This window comes from Schistocerca piceifrons, chromosome 1, assembly GCF_021461385.2.
Source record: "Schistocerca piceifrons isolate TAMUIC-IGC-003096 chromosome 1, iqSchPice1.1, whole genome shotgun sequence".
NCBI lineage: Eukaryota > Metazoa > Arthropoda > Insecta > Orthoptera > Acrididae > Schistocerca > Schistocerca piceifrons.
Genome location: NC_060138.1, coordinates 461,337,219 through 461,355,541, shown reverse-complemented (window position 1 = coordinate 461,355,541; position 18,323 = coordinate 461,337,219). Strand labels below are relative to the sequence as shown.

General features: G+C 44.3%; 1 protein-coding gene across 1 annotated transcript in view; it reads right to left on the bottom strand.

The window, feature by feature from the left end:
- Positions 1–18,323, bottom strand: part of LOC124793441 (syntaxin-1A) — a gene marked incomplete at its 3' end in the record, with an annotated part of 252,452 nt that overhangs the window by 52,924 nt on the left and 181,205 nt on the right.

The following is an 18,323-nucleotide window of genomic DNA, read 5'->3' as shown; positions in this document are numbered from 1 at the left end:
TTTACATAGTTTGCGAAGTATTGTGGATCATTTATTACCTTATCCCCTCCCCTAGAAGTATGTTATTCTGCATTTGCTTGCCTCTCCCAGTTTTATTTTTTATAATCTCCCAGACTGCTTTGCTTTTATTCTTTGCATTATATCATTTTGTCATTAAATAACTTTTTTGCAGCAATCAGCACCCTCCTATAGATCTTTTTGTATCTACTATAGACATTTAAGAATTCTGATCATCGCTAATCTTTTTCATGGAACTGAGGTTTGTAAGTGTTTGGGAGGACTTCTTAATACCTACTCTTATCCATCTGTTTTTGTGATATGTTGATAAAGACATGCATACTTTTGGAAATGCCTTTTCAAAGTTAAATTTAAACAATTTGGAGAATTTAGAGAATTTCATATTCACATTGGTTTCCTTATACACTTCATCCCAGCTTTGTTTTGCTAGTTCTTTTGAATTTTTTTATTTTTATTTCTGATGTCGTTTGTAGGTTTAGGGAATGATTTGATGCCTGATTTCACTGTTATTTGACAGAGATGGTCTGATCTTTCACAGTTACATCACATTTTTCCCTGTCCATATTTGTGGCCACATGGTCAACTACTGATGCAATCACTGTAGTAACCCTTGTTGCACTGCTGACAAATAGGGACTTGCCAAAACTTCGAATGATATTTATGAAGGTGCTGCTGGATTAATTTATGACAGTGTTGATGTTAATGTCCACACACAGAATTATGTTGGCCTTTGTACTTGAGACTTTAACTAAAACTTCTTTTAATTTATTGAAAAATGTGTCCACACTACCACTGGGAGATCTATACTTACACAAAATGATTAATTTCTTGATATTATCGAGCCCTGTTAATTCAATAGCTGATATTTCAAAGTGTTTGTCTTCACTTACTGTATTGGTATCATGTCTTGATTTGAACTGTGTTCCTTTTCTGATATAAATGCATGATCCTCAACCCCTTTAAGCAGTTCCGCAGTAAGATTTTGCCAGTCACATAACGATAATACTACATGTTCGATTTCTGTGTCTTTACACAAGTGCACAGTAACACAAACTATAGTGCAGTTCAAAGATTGTAGCTCAACCTCTAACGGTTGTATTTTATTGTTTACTGATTGCATGTTTTGATGGAGGATTGTTATGTCTGTGAAATGCCTCATGTTACTCTTTCCAATGTTCTATTTTTCTTTGTGACATCTGGTATGTGTCATATTTGAAGTGTTAAAATCTTTCTCGGGAGTGATTGTTTCAGTGTTTTTTAAACTGCTGGAGATACTCTTTAGGCTGGGGAACCTGTTGTCTGGATTTATCCTAAAAAGGAATTACTTTTCCTACCCATGACAACAGGTATTTGACCATGTGTGGCCTGAGATCCACCCCCTATACTTTCATGAATCAGCTGTATCAATCTTCCGTTCCCAGTTCTGTTTAGGTGTAGGCTATGCCTAGTGAAACCCCATCTGTTGATAGTCTCGACGGGCACCAGAAAAACATGAGCAAAGTTGGCTGTCCTCAGAGCCATCCGTAACCCCACACTGATTCGTCTCACAGGTCCATCAAGGTGTGGTCGATCATGACGACGGAACAGCTCAACAAAATTTATGTTGGTGCCATGAGTCAGGGAAGCTATCTTGTCCAGGTCATCACCTATGTCATATGCCCCATCCCTGCCCAACTGTTTCGCACCCCACCCACTATCACTACATGGTCCTCTTTTGCAAAGTCCTTACATAAAGACCCTAAGTCCTCTATAACATGACTTAGCCTTGCATTTGACTAAGATACTGGTGGCCTGGTACGCTGCCTTAACTTTCCTGTAACTGAGAGCCTACACCTCACCCATGGCTACTATCTAGCAGCAGCACTTTCTTCTTCCTAAGACTTTGTACATTCCTAGGCTTCTTGACCTCGGTTGAAGTGTGCTGCACGTTTGCTGCTCCTAGTTCTACCTGAGGCTCTTCTCCACTTAACTCTGGCAGTGGGAGATATCAGTTTTTGGTGTTGTTGATAAAACTGTCAGATCGCGTTCTCTTTCTTCCTATCATCCTACCAGCTACCTGTTCCCAACCACTCCCTTCCCCCCTACCTCCCTTGGTCCTTACGAGTTCCTTCCCTGCTTCCTCCAACTGTGCCTGAAGGGCACAAATTTTCCTTTCCTGTTCCCCAATCAAAATGTTCCTACTGTATACTCTGCAGTTCCAGGAGGGAGCCTCTTACGTTTTCCCAACATTCTACCCACTGCATTCTCTCCCCCCTCCCCCAGTGAAAAATTTCCTACAGGATTGGCAACAAATCCCTCTACCCACTACCCTTTAACAGCTCCAACGTTTCTCACTCATGGTCAGTTTCGAAAGAATAATTAAATTTAAAGAATGTTTTAAATTTGTCAAGGACGCGAAATTGGCTGTGTGTCAAGAAAAAAGACACAAAGGTCGTATGTGAGGTGATGATTGTTTTTGTATTGATTTAGAGATACAATGGCAGAAGAATGAATTTGTAATTACTTTGCTGTTACAGAATTTGTGTTTCCAAGCGTGTTTGGTCAGGTTTTTAAACGTTTATAACTCGGAAAATTTAGGCCTCAAGCGCGTCTATCTAACTACTAAACAATACGAAATGTGTTAGTTAAATACGATTTAGAAACGTTTAATTACACTTTTATTGCGACAATAGACACTGATGAAACCAGTAGCTGTCTATTTTAAATGAATGTTGCACTATCACGAAAACTTGAATAGAATTGTGTGTGTTTATGCCACGCAAAATTTCGGGTTATCTCGCGATTATCGGGACTTAAAAAACTTCGTGTTATCTGAAGAACAAGCTCTGCTGGGAAGCTAATATTCAGTTGCGTGGCAAAAACGGACACTACAGCAAGTATACAAAACAAAGAAAATTTAAATCTGACAATATTTTCTCTTAAGTAAGTTCTTTTAGTGGACGAAGAGAATACCTGTAATCACACTCTGCGACCATTTTGGGACTTCAGAAAAGACGTTAAACAATCTATGATTATTGTGGTACAATTGGAAGTGACACACATACACGACACTATCTGTAAGCAGAGTCACCAGGTTTCTGTATCGAACAGTCGCAACGTTCTACCAATCGTTCAATCTCTGTACGGTAGAAATCCGCTCCTTTGTCACGTAGCCATTCAAGAATCGCGGTGTGAACCACCTCATTATTGAGAAATCTTTTCTCCCCCCTTAAATTTTCTTTCAGCTTCCCAGAAAGATGTCCAACGGGCTTGCTGCAGTGATAACACCGGTTCCCTTCACATCACCGAAGTTAAGCGCTGTCGGGCTGGGCTAGGCACTTGGATGGGTAACCATCCGGTCTGCCGAGTGCGCGCTGTTCGCAACCGGTGTGCACACAGCTCTTGTGAGGTAACTGACAAGCTACTTTTATTGAGTAGTAGTCGCTCCGGTCTCGGAAGCTGACATACGGCCGGGAGAGCGGTGTTCCCCTCCCTATCCGCAGCCAGTGACGCCTGTGGGCTGAGGGTGACACGGCAGTCGGTTGGTACTGTTAGGCCTTCCAAGGCCGGTTCGAACGGTGTTTCCCCGAAAGATGAAAATCGAGTGGTGCCAGATCTGGACTTCTGGATCATCATCACCCACGTCTGTGCAGCCTTGGTCAAATTGTTGGCACCATTTCACTATGGATGGACGCGACACTGTATTCGGTGCGTATACCGCCAGAATTTCAGGACGATTTTGTGTGGAATTTAGACTTACTGTCCCGCATACTTTAATTTTCTAGTACGTCTCCAGCTGCCACGCCATTTCAATCGCACACTGTCATGGGCCTTCTATCCGTAACGTAGCAGAAGCGCAGAGACATCACGGAACATGTTCTCTCCTTTGATAAGGTGCCAGTTGTTGCGCAATGGCCTTGGCGTGGGACGACATTTGTAACTTACTTTCTGGAGTACCTGCGTATTAACGAATAACACAGCGTTAGTACAGCACTAATGTAAACTACGTACGTTATCGTTTAGCCGCAGCGGCTGTGAAACTTAAAGTCAGTTATCATCTACCTATGTCTTCTCGCAACCGTAACTTCGTATGGCAGCTAACAGCATTATCGACCAACTCCACACTAAAACTCCTACAATTTTGACCGTGAGTTTCAGGCGGAGATATTTTCATTCAGCGTTGTTACGTAACTTATTATTAAACTTTATTTCTTAATGTTCTGTAACAAGTTAACACATACGCTTCAACGATACGCGTTTGCCGATAGCGTGGTGAAGACGAAAGTGACATCACCCTGTACCGTGCTTTAAGAAACATGATAGTGTATTGATACAGGACAGAAATCCCTGTAACGTCGACGTAATTGAATTTTCCAGAAACAGTTACCACACAAATGTCTTACTGACAGTGAAGGCGATCAAGTGTATCGTTGCAACTGGTTCTGTTATTGCCAAAGTAAGGAGGGACGTAATAAATCAGTTAAAATTTCGACTGCATCGCGTTCCATGCCTGAGGTATACAACAGCTCCTGTGTTGAATGCGATAACCCATTGCCACAGTGTTTTATCGATACGATACGTGCCTTCACATTTCGACAGCTTTCATTGGCAATGTATGACCTATACAGAAGGGGGGGGTTGATATGTGTTTTGCGGGAAAATAGCAGTGGTGCGCCCCGAAGGACAACGGTAAGTTTTAGTATTACTGGAGATGCAGTACTCCACGGGTTTGTCTGCACATTCTTACGGATTTCTTCGCAAGGTGTGTTATAATTAAAAATCAGTTTATAATCTCTTTCGAACACAAGTTGCTCTTCCCATTCCCAGAACGACGCAGCATAGTGCGACAGTTATCTGCTTGTACAGATGCATAGGAATGTACAGACCGACCAAGTGAATGCCGAGAAGTTTTACGATCTCGTTGATATTTTGCAATGTCGACCACAGAAACATATAATCACAACTTCTGGATTCATTACGTCTCGACTCGAATATGGCACTTATTAACTGTATGTCATTTACGCATTAAATCGACGCTTAAACCTATCGCGATTTTGTTCGTTTCCACCACCACCACTTAGTGCACTATTTACTGTTTTTCATCTGCCAATGCTCATTTCGACTGTTACCTTGAAGATTTGTGCTATTCGTGATAGAAAGGACAAGAAGTGTGGAGTGAGGAAATTCGTACACTTGTGTTCGAAACATCTACAAATAGAGAGAGCATCAAATATAATGCAAGCGATTCCAAACATGTGTGACGTTTATGGGGAGAATACAGAAAGGCAAGAAAATTTCGGACTCGTGCAAGAGAGGACTATACGCGACTTTCTAGACTATGATCTCTCTCTTACGACGAAGAATACTTATCCATGATGATACATGGTACACGTGAGTCAATCTGATAATTACGAGACTTAAGGCAATGTGATGAGTCAAGAGCCTCAGTTTAACGGACCATGTTAAAAAAATCCCTAGCAAGAGCTGCCGAACACTTAATGAAAAAAAAAGCAATATCTCGATGACCAATTGCGCAAAAATTCCTAATGGTAACTAAAAATGCACACTAGTGAAAAATTTAAGAAGAATACCAGTAAATGCAACAAACCGTACGGCAGTTTGTTTATGGATGTAACATTTTACACTTCTGATGGAATACAGAATGTGTCTCACATTACGAATCGCAACCTACGAAAGTAGAGCCTGTAGATCGCAGGGTCTCGCTTCCCGTTCCGAGCCGGGTTGGACATTTTCTTCGCTCCGTGGAATGGGTGTTCGTTTTGTCATAATCATTTCATCTCACCTTCATCGCTCAAATCACCGAACTGGCGTCAAATAGAAAGACTTACTACGCCAGGCGGATGAACAACCTGTTCAGTAATCCCATACAACCCTCTCCAACGTTTTGTTTAGATGTCTATATTATCAGAACCACGTACGAGGGGCCTTCAGTAAATTGTGCAACGCTTTTTTTTCTAAAACCAGGTCGGTATTGTTCAGAACTAATGCACTATTCCCGACTTTTTGGCAAAAAAACCCTATTCTTTCAACATAATCTCTTGCTGCTGCAGCAACAACCTCCCCGTAATCCACGTACTGCATCCCAAACAAATGGTCCTTCGCTGCTCTTTATGATCGTTTGTTACGCGTCGAGGAACAAAGGGGGGGGGGGGGACACCTTCGAGAGCCTCAACTGCTGGACGAGTGTGTCGGCACTACCAACAGATGTCCAGCGCTCGCCGCCCGCCCCCCCCCCCTCTCTCTCTCTCTCTCTCTCTCTCTCTCTCTCTCTCTCTCTCTCTCTCTGTGTGTGTGTGTGTGTGTGTGTGTGTGTGTGTGTGTGTGTGTGTGTGTGTGTGTGTGGTGTCGATTACCTCGAATCAGAGTGTCCGCACGTTCGAACAATGCCAGTCACAGCTGTGTGCTGCCAGCCGGCAAGAGGGAGATAGGACAGGTGTTTGCGCGACCTTGTTGCGATGATGATAGACGCCTCGCCCTAAGACTCTCAGTGTTTTTGTTCCTTCAGGTCTCTGCAAGCCCCTATGCATATCGGATGCTCTGGTTTTCCGCCAAAAGGAACTCAATGACAGCTCTGCTTGGAATGCCTCTCCGTTACATACGCCATTTTTAAGGCTACGTATAGCATCGCCATCTATCGGAACTTCATGAAACTATACGGGCTGAAGCAGCAATACTCTATGATGCCCCCCAACAAATTCTGCATGTTTTCAATACAAACTAGCCGAGTAAAAAAAGAAGTGTTGCATTACTTACTGAATGTCCCTCGTATCTGATATAGTATCGCGAGAAATAACAAAAGTATCGGCAGTATGGAATGATTTGGGAAAGTAATAATCCTTCACTACTGGTTTAATGGGAACTGGAAGCTGCGCATTATAAAGAAAATAAGTGCAGTAGAGGAAATTAAGTACCGTGAGCAGTCTATAACCAATATATCAAATTTCCACAACATTACTTAAATAGTAGTTCTAGTACCGCCACTGATATAGGGATGTTGGTTCACGAAAACGTGGAATAATTTTATTTCCATTATTCATTCTCTCATATCTTGGGAATTAGATTTAGATAACATGAAAAAATTGCTGAAATTTTAGATTCCTGTTATGAACGTACATAATCAAGTTTGTGTGGAACCCTCGGCGCGCGCGCGAGTCCGACTCGCACGTATCGAAATTATTCTGTATGTTACGTAGTTTTCTCGCAGTCGTCTACTCAGAACTTGTAGGTACTTGTGAATGATAGAGCATACAACGTGAAGTACTGGTATCACAACTGCTACTGGAAGGCAAGGTAGCCCTCGGTGCGTTGCGATGCACAAACGTACGTCAGAGCAGTGGAAGTGGGCTCCGCTACACAACAGCGTAAGATGCTCTGTGTGTGAAGCGCCAGCGAACGCCCCTGGTCGTTATCGCCGCTCGCTGCCGACGCGCCAGGAAGTGGCTCCATCTGGCAGGCGGCTATCTGGGCGCCGTTCTCGCTTTCACAGCTGCGATAAGCGGCCGCGGCAGACGCCCAAGCGCGGCCGGCCGCCTCGTAAACGCAGTCGCCTGCCATCAGATTAGCGCAGTTATCGCTGCTCCGCGCGAAACATGCCTTCGTGTAGTCTTGCGTGCTTGCCGTCGCTTCTGGACTCCGAAGACCGTCGTGTCCAACTTGTGATTCAATTGTACCCCAATCGCGAGTGATCAATGTTAAGTTCTATATCTCTGCGGTAGCGACGTAAACGAGACACCTCATCATCCAATGATTAACACTATTATTTTACCTAGACGCGTTTCGATAACCATTATCTGCAGATTAACCACAAGAAACTAACCATTACAGAAAATTTGACGGCTGAAAATCTCTAAACTCTCTAACGCTATAGCTGTACAGGGTTTAACGAACAGATACGGTCAGACTGTCAGGAAACATTCCTCACACGCAGAGGAGGACGTGGTTTCGGATATACTATGTTTCTGCATGTTCAAGAAGAATTTAATAATTCCAATCCCAAAGAAAGCACGTGTTGACAGATGTGAAAATTACCGAACCATCAGTTTAATAAGCCACACCTGCAAAGTACTAACACGAATTCTTTACAGACGAATGGAAAAACTAGTAGAAGCCGACCTCGGGGAAGATAAGTTTGGATTCCGTAGAAATACTGGAACACGTGAGGCAATACTGACCTTACGACTTATCTTAGAAGAAAGATTAAGGAAAGGCAAACCTACGTTTCTAGCATTTGTAGACTTAGAGAAAGCTTTTGACGATGTTGACTGGAATACTCTCTTTCAAATTCTAAAGGTGGCAGGGGTAAAATACAGGGAGCGATAGGCTATTTACAATTTGTACAGAAACCAGATGGCAGTTATAAGAGTCGAGGGACATGAAAGGGAAGCAGTGGTTGGGAAGGGAGTAAGACAGGGTTGTCGCCTCTCCCCGATGTTATTCAATCTGTATATTGAGCAAGCAGTAAAGGAAACAAAAGAAAAATTTGGAGTAGGTATTAAAATCCATGGAGAAGAAATAAAAACTTTGAGGTTCGCCGATGACATTGTAATTCTGTCAGAGACAGCAAAGGACTTGGAAGAGCAGTTGAACGGAATGGATGGTGTCTTGAAGGGAGGATATAAGATGAACATCAACAAAAGCAAAACGAGGATAATGGAATGTAGTCGAGTTAAGTCGGGTGATGCTGAGGGTATTAGATTAGGAAATGAGACACTTAAAGTAGTAAAGGAGTTTTGCTATTTGGGGAGCAAAATAACTGATGATGGACGAAGTAGAGAGGATATAAAATGTAGACTGGCAACGGCAAGGAAAGCGTTTCTGAAGAAGAGAAATTTGTTAACATCGAGTATAGATATAAGTGTCAGGAAGATATTTCTGAAAGTATTTGTATGGAGTGTAGCCATGAATGGAAGTGAAACATGGACGATAAATACACTCCTGGAAACGGAAGGAAGAACACATTGACACCGGTGTGTCAGACTCACCATACTTGCTCCGGACACTGCGAGAGGGCTGTACAAGCAATGATCACACGCACAGCACAGCGGACACACCAGGAACCGCGGTGTTGGCCGTCGAATGGCGCTAGCTGCGCAGCATTTGTGCACCGCCGCCGTCAGTGTCAGCCAGTTTGCCGTGGCATACGGAGCTCCATCGCAGTCTTTAACACTGGTAGCATGCCGCGACAGCGTGGACGTGAACCGTATGTGCAGTTGACGGACTTTGAGCGAGGGCGTATAGTGGGCATGCGGGAGGCCGGGTGGACGTACCGCCGAATTGCTCAACACGTGGGGCGTGAGGTCTCCACAGTACATCGATGTTGTCGCCAGTGGTCGGCGGAAGGTGCACGTGCCCGTCTACCTGGGACCGGACCGCAGCGACGCACGGATGCACGCCAAGACCGTAGGATCCTACGCAGTGCCGTAGGGGACCGCACCGCCACTTCCCAGCAAATTAGGGACACTGTTGCTCCTGGGGTATCGGCGAGGACCATTCGCAACCGTCTCCGTGAAGCTGGGCTACGGTCCCGCACACCGTTAGGCCGTCTTCCGCTCACGCCCCAACATCGTGCAGCCCGCCTCCAGTGGTGTCGCGACAGGCGTGAATGGAGGGACGAATGGAGACGTGTCGTCTTCAGCGATGAGAGTCGCTTCTGCCTTGGTGCCAATGATGGTCGTTTGCGTGTTTGGCGCCGTGCAGGTGAGCGCCACAATCAGGACTGCATACGACCGAGGCACACAGGGCCAACACCCGGCATCATGGTGTGGGGAGCGATCTCCTACACTGGCCGTACACCACTGGTGATCGTCGAGGGGACACTGAATAGTGCACGGTACATCCAAACCGTCATCGAACCCCTCGTTCTACCATTCCTAGACCGGCAAGGGAACTTGCTGTTCCAACAGCACAATGCACGTCCGCATGTATCCCGTGCCACCCAACGTGCTCTAGAAGGTGTAAGTCAACTACCCTGGCCAGCAAGATCTCCGGATCTGTCCCCCATTGAGCATGTTTGGGACTGGATGAAGCGTCGTCTCACGCGGTCTGCACGTCCAGCACGAACGCTGGTCCAACTGAGGCGCCAGGTGGAAATGGCATGGCAAGCCGTTCCACAGGACTACATCCAGCATCTCTACGATCGTCTCCATGGGAGAATAGCAGCCTGCATTGCTGCGAAAGGTGGATATACACTGTACTAGTGCCGACATAGTGCATGCTCTGTTGCCTGTGTCTATGTGCCTGTGGTTCTGTCAGTGTGATCATGTGATGTATCTGACCCCAGGAATGTGTCAATAAAGTTTCCCCTTCCTGGGACAATGAATTCACGGTGTTCTTATTTCAATTTCCAGGAGTGTAGTTTGGACAAGAAGAGAATAGAAGCTTTCGAAATGTGGTGCTACAGAAGAATGCTGAAGATTAGATGGGTAGATCATATAACTAATGAGGAAGTATTGAATAGGATTGGGGAGAAGAGAAGTTTGTGGCACAACTTGACCAGAAGAAGGGATCGGTTGGTAGGACATGTTCTGAGGCATCAAGGGATCACCAATTTAGTATTGGAGGGCAGCGTGGAGGGTAAAAATCATAGGGGGAGACCAAGAGATGAATACACTAAGCAGATTCAGAAGGATGTAATTTGCAGTAGGTACTGGGAGATGATGAAGCTTGCACAGGATAGAGTAGCATGGAGAGCTGCATCAAACCAGTCTCAGGACTGAAGACCACAACAACAACATGTTTCTGCACATGGTACAGGCACAGCAAATTTTCACACAGCACTCTTCACACAGTCATACTGTCAACATTACTTGTTGCCGATAACTATGAGACTAGCGTTGTCAACTGCAGGAAGACTTTCCTCTTCCAGCTGTGTCCCCGTCCTTCCAGTCCTCGCCCAGAGCTCAGTAAGACTACACTCAGCTGCTTCAAACGCCCTCCTGTCGGGGAACGGTCGTTCTCGAGACCTCTCCCGATACAAACTTTGTGCGCCACAGTTGTTACCATCTGCTAACCCTCACAGGAAATGGGCGACTGTCAACTCCGCATTGAAGTACACTTCCACTGCACTGTACCGGAAACAAACTCCGTGATGGAACACTAAACTGTTGATGCTATGTGCTTGATGCTAGTAGGGTAATGAAGTTAGTCGCGTATCAGCACAAGCAAGGAAATCAGTCACATGTCACTATCTTCGTTCAGTTAGAGAAACAACCAATGGCGCTTAACTTAGGAAATACAACTTGCTGTACATTCTAACCGAACGTAACTAACAGCGTATTTTGAACATTTCATGTACGAAAACGATTCATAATGCTCATCAGTTCTGTTTCGTTGTGTGCCCATGATTAATGTGATTATGAAGAGAAGTAGAAAATGATCTATAAAAGGGAAATGAGGCGTTTGTGGATCTATATCGATGTAAATCTTTTTTGCTCTATGTGGGAGGTATTTTTTCTTAAAAGTGTGGACGTAACTTTTTGTTACATCCTATTGGGACAAAGTGGCAGTCCGCAGAAAGAGAACAGAACTACTCTAACCCAAGAACGAGCTTCGTGGGCATTCGAACACAGTTCCGCATTGTCGTTCAGTGAACAAAATATCGGCTTACCGAGTATCTGATCAAATTTGTAATGGATTCAGGACTTCCTACCGGAACGAAATCAGCAGGTGCAAAGCAGATTTATGGAGTAGTACAAGGCTAAGGCAGTTAGGATTTAAAGTATACTTGGGCTACTCGGAAAATTAGGAACGATCGGTCGCGAAATGGAAACCACAGTGAAAATCCGATTAAAGTTTGCACTGATGTGTTCGGCAGTGTCTCCTAGTACGCCCTAGAAATAGTGTCACGTCGCTCGTCTCAGTTCTGGGTGGACAGTAAGCGCGTAAAGATGCCTACAAAATATTGTCTCCCGCCAAGTATGGATGTCTGCCGAGAGATTTCGTCCGATTTCATGCAACCCCACATAACTTAACTGTAATGCAGTTCCTTCTTCACGACAGTTCTCGGAGGAACACTGCAGGCGCAATAAGAATGCTTCTGCAGCGTTTTCGATGGGAAATGTTTCAACACCTATCCGGACTTAACTCCCTCTTATTTTCCTTCTCAAATGAACCGCTGGCTGTGAGGACAACATTTTGACACAGACAACTTGCTCCAGTATAGCATAGAAAATTGTCGGGAAGCGCAGGAGGCTGCCTTCGATGTGGAAGGTACTGGGAAGTCGGTACAAAGCTACGACAGATGTCCAAGTCGGAGCGGCAACTATGCAGAGAAATAGCTAGAAGGCGTCGCTAACTGTTGCGGATAAAACATTTATTTTTTCTGAGGTTTCCATTTCGCGACCGATCGTTCCGCTGTCCTAGCAGCCCTTGTACGTACATCATCTAGCGGATAACGTCGGAATTTCCAGGAGTTTTAAGCACACGATGTTGGTATCTATTGGAAGGTTGCAAGGTCAGGTGAATACAGTGAAAGGCAAGAAGATCTGCAGAGGACTGATAGTTGGAGCAAGGACTGGCAGTCGATGCTAAACGAAAATAAAGGTAACGTACCGTGCATACATAAGCGGAAAGACTCCTCACTGTTCGATTACGTTATTGGCGATAAGCCACTGGAAACAGTTATAACAGTAAGATACCTTCGAGTAACTATCCGGATCTATCTGCAGTGCACTGATCAAATAAAATCAGTTGTAGAAATTGCTAGGCTCAGATTCTTTGGCACAATATTTATAAAAAAGCAACTCATTCACGAAAGTAGTGGCTTGCAAAACAGTTGTTCGACCCATTTTTGAGTATAGCTCGACAGTCTCGGACCACCACCAGGTTGGAGTAAGAGAAGAAATAGGGAGGAACCCACTAAGGGCAGCACATTTCGTCATGGCGTCTTTTCTAAGCGCGAGAACGTTACGGAGACGCTACAAGAAAGGTATAGGGTGTATCAAAAAGAATCATCTGATTTGGTATGTCTATATTCCTGAAACTAATAAACACATAAAATGAATTTTGTTCTTTCATGAACGAGAAACTTTAATCGTTTTTTTTTGCATACCTCTTCATAGGTGTTCAATGTGCCCCCTTGAGATGCACGGCATTTGTCGATGTGATATTCAAATTGTTCCCACGCTGCAGCGAGTCTGTCTTGAGTTACAGTTTCCACACCTGCTGTTACGCGATTTCTCAGTTCATTCACTGTTGTTGGTAACGGTGGCACACAAACACTCTCTCCTATAAACCCCCACAAGAAATAATCACATACAGTCAGGTCCGGTGACCATGGAGGGCAGTAATGTAAGGCTTAATCATTTGGTCAAGTGCGACCAGTCCATCATTCAGTAATACTTTGATTTAAAAATTCCCGTACTTCCACATACCAGTGTGGTGCCCCATCATGTTGGTAAATGAAGTCGTTCAAATCAGGTTTCGAATGTGGGAAAACTAAGTTCTCAAGGATATCGAGATATGTACTTCCTGTAACAGTGTTCTCGGCAAAGAAACGTGGACCATACACCTTTTACCGTGTAAATTGTGCAAAACACATTAAATTTTGGAGAGTCCCTCCCATGTTTTACAACTTGATGTGGTTGTTCCGTATCCCATATTCTCACATTATGATGGATCACTTCTCCATTTAAATGGAATGTTGTCTCGTCACTTGACACTAAGCATGGAAGGTAACTGTCATCCATCTTGCCAAGTAGGAAATTACAGAACTCCACACGATATTGTTTGTAGCCTTCACGAAGAGCTTGCAGTAGCTGAATTTTGAATGGTTTCATGTGTAAACGTCGACAACACACGCCAGACGTACATCGGGGGCATGTTGAGCTGTCGACCTGCACGGCGAACCGATTTCTGCAGACTACTTGTGCGTTCGACGTCTGTGTCGGACACTCTGGGACGGCCCGGCAATTTGCCTTTACACAAACAACTTGTTTCTCGGCATTGTTCATGCCATCGTCTAATGCTCTGTGCTGTAGGAGTCACACCATACCTAGTACAAAAGTCACGCTAAACAGTTGTTACTGATCCGCACTGCGCAATATGTAGAACACGAAACGGATTCTGTTGTCCAGGCAACCTGTTCACTGGAAGTATAGTGGGCGCACACTGCTACTACATAGCGTGAAACCATATGAAACTCTAGAGTTTGCTCTTTTCAACATTACGTTGTTCACGCACATATCTCAAATAAGATAATAGTTCTGACTTTTTTAAATCGAAAGATTCTTTTTGATACACACTGTATTTTTTGTCACCAGGAAGTTTCCTGTTTGATCCTTTGAGCACCAGTGGTTTCTGCCTCAAACCACCACTTCATTAATTTTGTTTTGAATTGTCAGTGCCTTTCGGATGAAATCACTGATGCTATTGCAATACAGAGACGTCTAGTGGCACACTCAGACTTTTCTACGATTGTAGTGCACTGTCGCAGTCACAGCGTCCAAAGAAAGTCACCTCGGAGATTGTGCTACGCGGTTGTAGGAGATTGAGACCTGAGAGTTTTTTTTAGTGATTTTATTGATGAGATAATTTACGGTGAAAGTACGCATATAAAAGGTTACTGTAAGATAAATCTGAGTTTGTACAACAACTTTTGTTGAGTGGTTTCATTTCGAATGAACTTTTGATATAAATTCATTGAATTTTAGAATCTTTTTGCATATTATCAACGAATATAGTTTGTTTTCAGCATTATGAATTCATGGATATTTCAAGACGTGGGATTGCGTAATTTCTCCTTTTATTCGTAGTTACTATAACAATAAAGGTCAATTTTGTGAAAAAATTTAAAATTTTTTTCGTATTGTTGGGACGGACTTACATAGTTCAAGAACAGTCGGTAGGGCAACGCACTGATTTCTCTCACGTACGTCTCACAAAATGATCACGACGAGAGAAATCAGAGAAATTAAGAGCTCACAAGGAGCACCATTCGCGAGTTGATCAGGGAAAGAGGGTGATTGGTAAGTGTGGAACCAGAGGTGGCTCACAGTGTGTGTGTATATATATATATATATATATATATGCTACCACCACGGGTTCAGCATGTGCTGTCTCTCCTTATCCGCAGGTAAAGAAGCCAAACGTATCAGATACAGGTCTCAAAGCGAGCTCCTCTAGCTGACGAGTCATTTAATTAGTTTTTAATAATTATTTAATAATTAGGAAAGTGATAAATGTTCTATGTGGCCACCGTTGCTGCACGACAAACACCGACGCGGTAGGCAAACTGGTCTCACACGCGCGAAAGCGTACCTGCTGTTACTCAGTGCACGGCAGCAGTGATCTGGTTGCGGTGGTCGTTCAAGGTGGCTGTTAGATGCGGGACGTATACAGCTTCCTTCACATAATCCCATTCTCCATCTGACAAAGGTATAAGCCAATATAATCGCAAGTCTATGTGTATATCATTGCGTTTGCTACGGCTGAATTTTCGGGATTCAACTGGCGCAAAGATTTCCCGCACTTTAACTGTTACCATCTATACATGAACAGCAGGGTCTAATGGCCACCAACAGAATGAAACATATGTTAAAGTTGACACTGTCTCCCAATTGCAATTACTGTAAATCATAAGATAAAATTCTTCGTTCCTTATTCGAGTGTGCAAAGATACAAGAAACCACGGGATAAAACAATATACAAAGAACTCAATCGTTTATTACTTCTCAATCCTAGTAGTGCGAAATTTCTTTGATCTTTCAAACTTGCAACTGAAGTTATGAGTCATTAGATCTAGTAAAAAGGAATGTTTAATGACACTTTAAGTTGCGTATTAAATGAAAGGCTCCTTTCTTACTTGATGGAAAACCGTTATTCTAAATGACAACGTTCTCAAGAATACCATGACAATGATCAAAGTTTACAAATTTTTAAAATTACCTTCACTACGTACATGACCTAATGCAATTTAATTTTGCCTCGTGTTTATGAATTTTGTGGTTTGCTGTTAGACCACTGCCCATAGTCATTTAAAATAAAATACATAAATATTGCTACGCAATATCTGACCGACGTAATGGTGAAAAAACTTGCAGCTTGAGACATGCAGAGCATTGCGCGCGCACGTGTGTGTGCGTGTGCCTGTAATAAATGTTTGTGCGGTATGTGAGTGCTTGTTAAGTACGAAATACTTTGGCCATTTTCAAGAAACGTGCAAGGAATAAAAGTACACGAAACTAAGTTCTATAGGACAAACTGCATCAAGGTATGAAAAGATGCTGACGAATCTAATACTGTAATAAAACGTGTAGCCATCTGAAGACGGGCTTAATGGGCAGAAATCTTACACGTTAGTAAAATAATATTCACAAGAATTTTGGCTGACTGCGTCCTCCTTCAACAATCAGTTATTACCTCTTTTGAACGTAAGTGTTAATGCAGTCAGCTGTTTTGTTAATTATCTCCTACGCCGTGTACCACAGAAAATTTATTTATCTACAACAATGTTAACACAATACGTCGATACATTCAAAACCCATATACACAGGACTACGTTTATTGCATTCTCGCTAATACTGTCCCATTTCAGGAACAGGGAATCAATTCACGGACGGATTATTGTGGTTTGCCGCCTAGATGAAAGCTATTTCGAGTTAGAATACTTGCATCCTTTATCAATATGAAGTAATGTTTTTTTCCACTTTTGATACGTTAAACTGCAGATTTGAAAATCGATCAAGACATTTGGAGTCAGTAAAATGTTGTACAAGGCATATCGCACCGGCGGCATTATTTCGGCCCGAAGGGAGACTGCGTCGACGGCGCCAGGCTAGTCGTCCAACGTCACGATGCACTTCTGCACAACTTGGATGCGGCTGTCAGTCAAGGAGTAGAGTGTAAGCAAAACTACTCTGAAAGATCACCACCCCCGCCCTCCCCCCTCCTCTTCGCCTTCTGCCGGCAAAAGCGTTCTGTTGTATGCTGTGTACTCGCTGACAAACTGTCACTCAATGTTGAGAGTTTACACAAGACAAACGGAACCCCGTTCAAGACATCTCGAAACTTCCTTTTGATTAGACAACGCATCATAGTCTATCAAGACACTGAAGAGTGTCTTGTTTAATGGGAAATTTTAGTTACGCAGGAAACGAGGGATGCTTTTCAACATTGGTAGACTTGGACACTATCTGAACATGTATACTAGAGTAGGAGGGGGGGGGGGGGGGGATAGCAGCTTGGAGAAAAACAACAAAGAAATTGAGTTTCAAGTGAATCAAATTTTGCGATCTTTCATGCTTTCTCGGCGCAGCGTATCCCGTTCACAGTCTGGTGGTCAGAGTGCACACAGCGAGCGCCACCAGCTTGTGTTCTGGTTGGTTAGCGCTAGCGCTGCTGACTCCTATTCCCCGGGGCACGAGTTCGATTAACGGCCGGATCGGGGCTTTCCTCCATTCGGGACACTGTGACCGTGCCTGTTGTCCTCCTCCTCTCACCGTAGTCGACGCGCAAGTCGCTGAAGTTGAATCAAATAAGGAGGCTTGGCACCAGGCAGCCGAACTACCTGCAATGGGACTCCTGACCGAATATGTCATACGTACATTTTATTTCCTTCCCTGCAGCGAGCAAACGAAATCTGTGCTCGACACATGGCGAAGGCGGTACAACAGTCGCCCACGATGAAAACAAACGAGAACACCCCCCCCCCCCCCCCCGTCCCGAGGATCAGGTGGGGACGGGCGAACAAAACAAGCCGCCCATCCCCGTCCCAGGGTTGGCAGCCAGCATAATCGTTATGAGAATCGCCCTTTTGGTGTTGTGAGGATCGCACTAAAAACCCGTTGGTCTCTCCATTTCTAATTAAGAAAACATCGAGCAACGCCCGACGCGAAGTTAAGGAGGAGTAGACAAAGCTTTCGTAACGGCTACAGTGCAATTACTCTCTGAAATCGGCAGTGTCGTAAACCTTTTAGTTCAGGCCTCATCTGCAACGGCTCCCAATACACAGACCCGTCAGTCTGCCTACCCCACCTACCCTGTCCTGCGAGAGGGGTGCCCCAACCCGTTCGCCTGTGTGTGGGCGGTTTTATAGCGGTCGAATTCGAGATGCGGGTGCGTCGGTTTGCCGGCGGACCTCTGCCTGCTCCTAGTCCCGAGCGCTACCTGCCAGCCCACACTCCTTCGATGCAGGCTGACGGTGTCAGCCAAGCAGTCGCCGTTGCCCACACGCAGTGAGACAGGTCGGCGCACCGATCGGGCTGCGAACGGGCGGCTTTACACAATCACACTTCGAAACATCGCCACACCTACAACTGCCTCGTTGAAGGGTCTAAATAACTGATTCTGAAGCGGAAAAGGATTCCAAT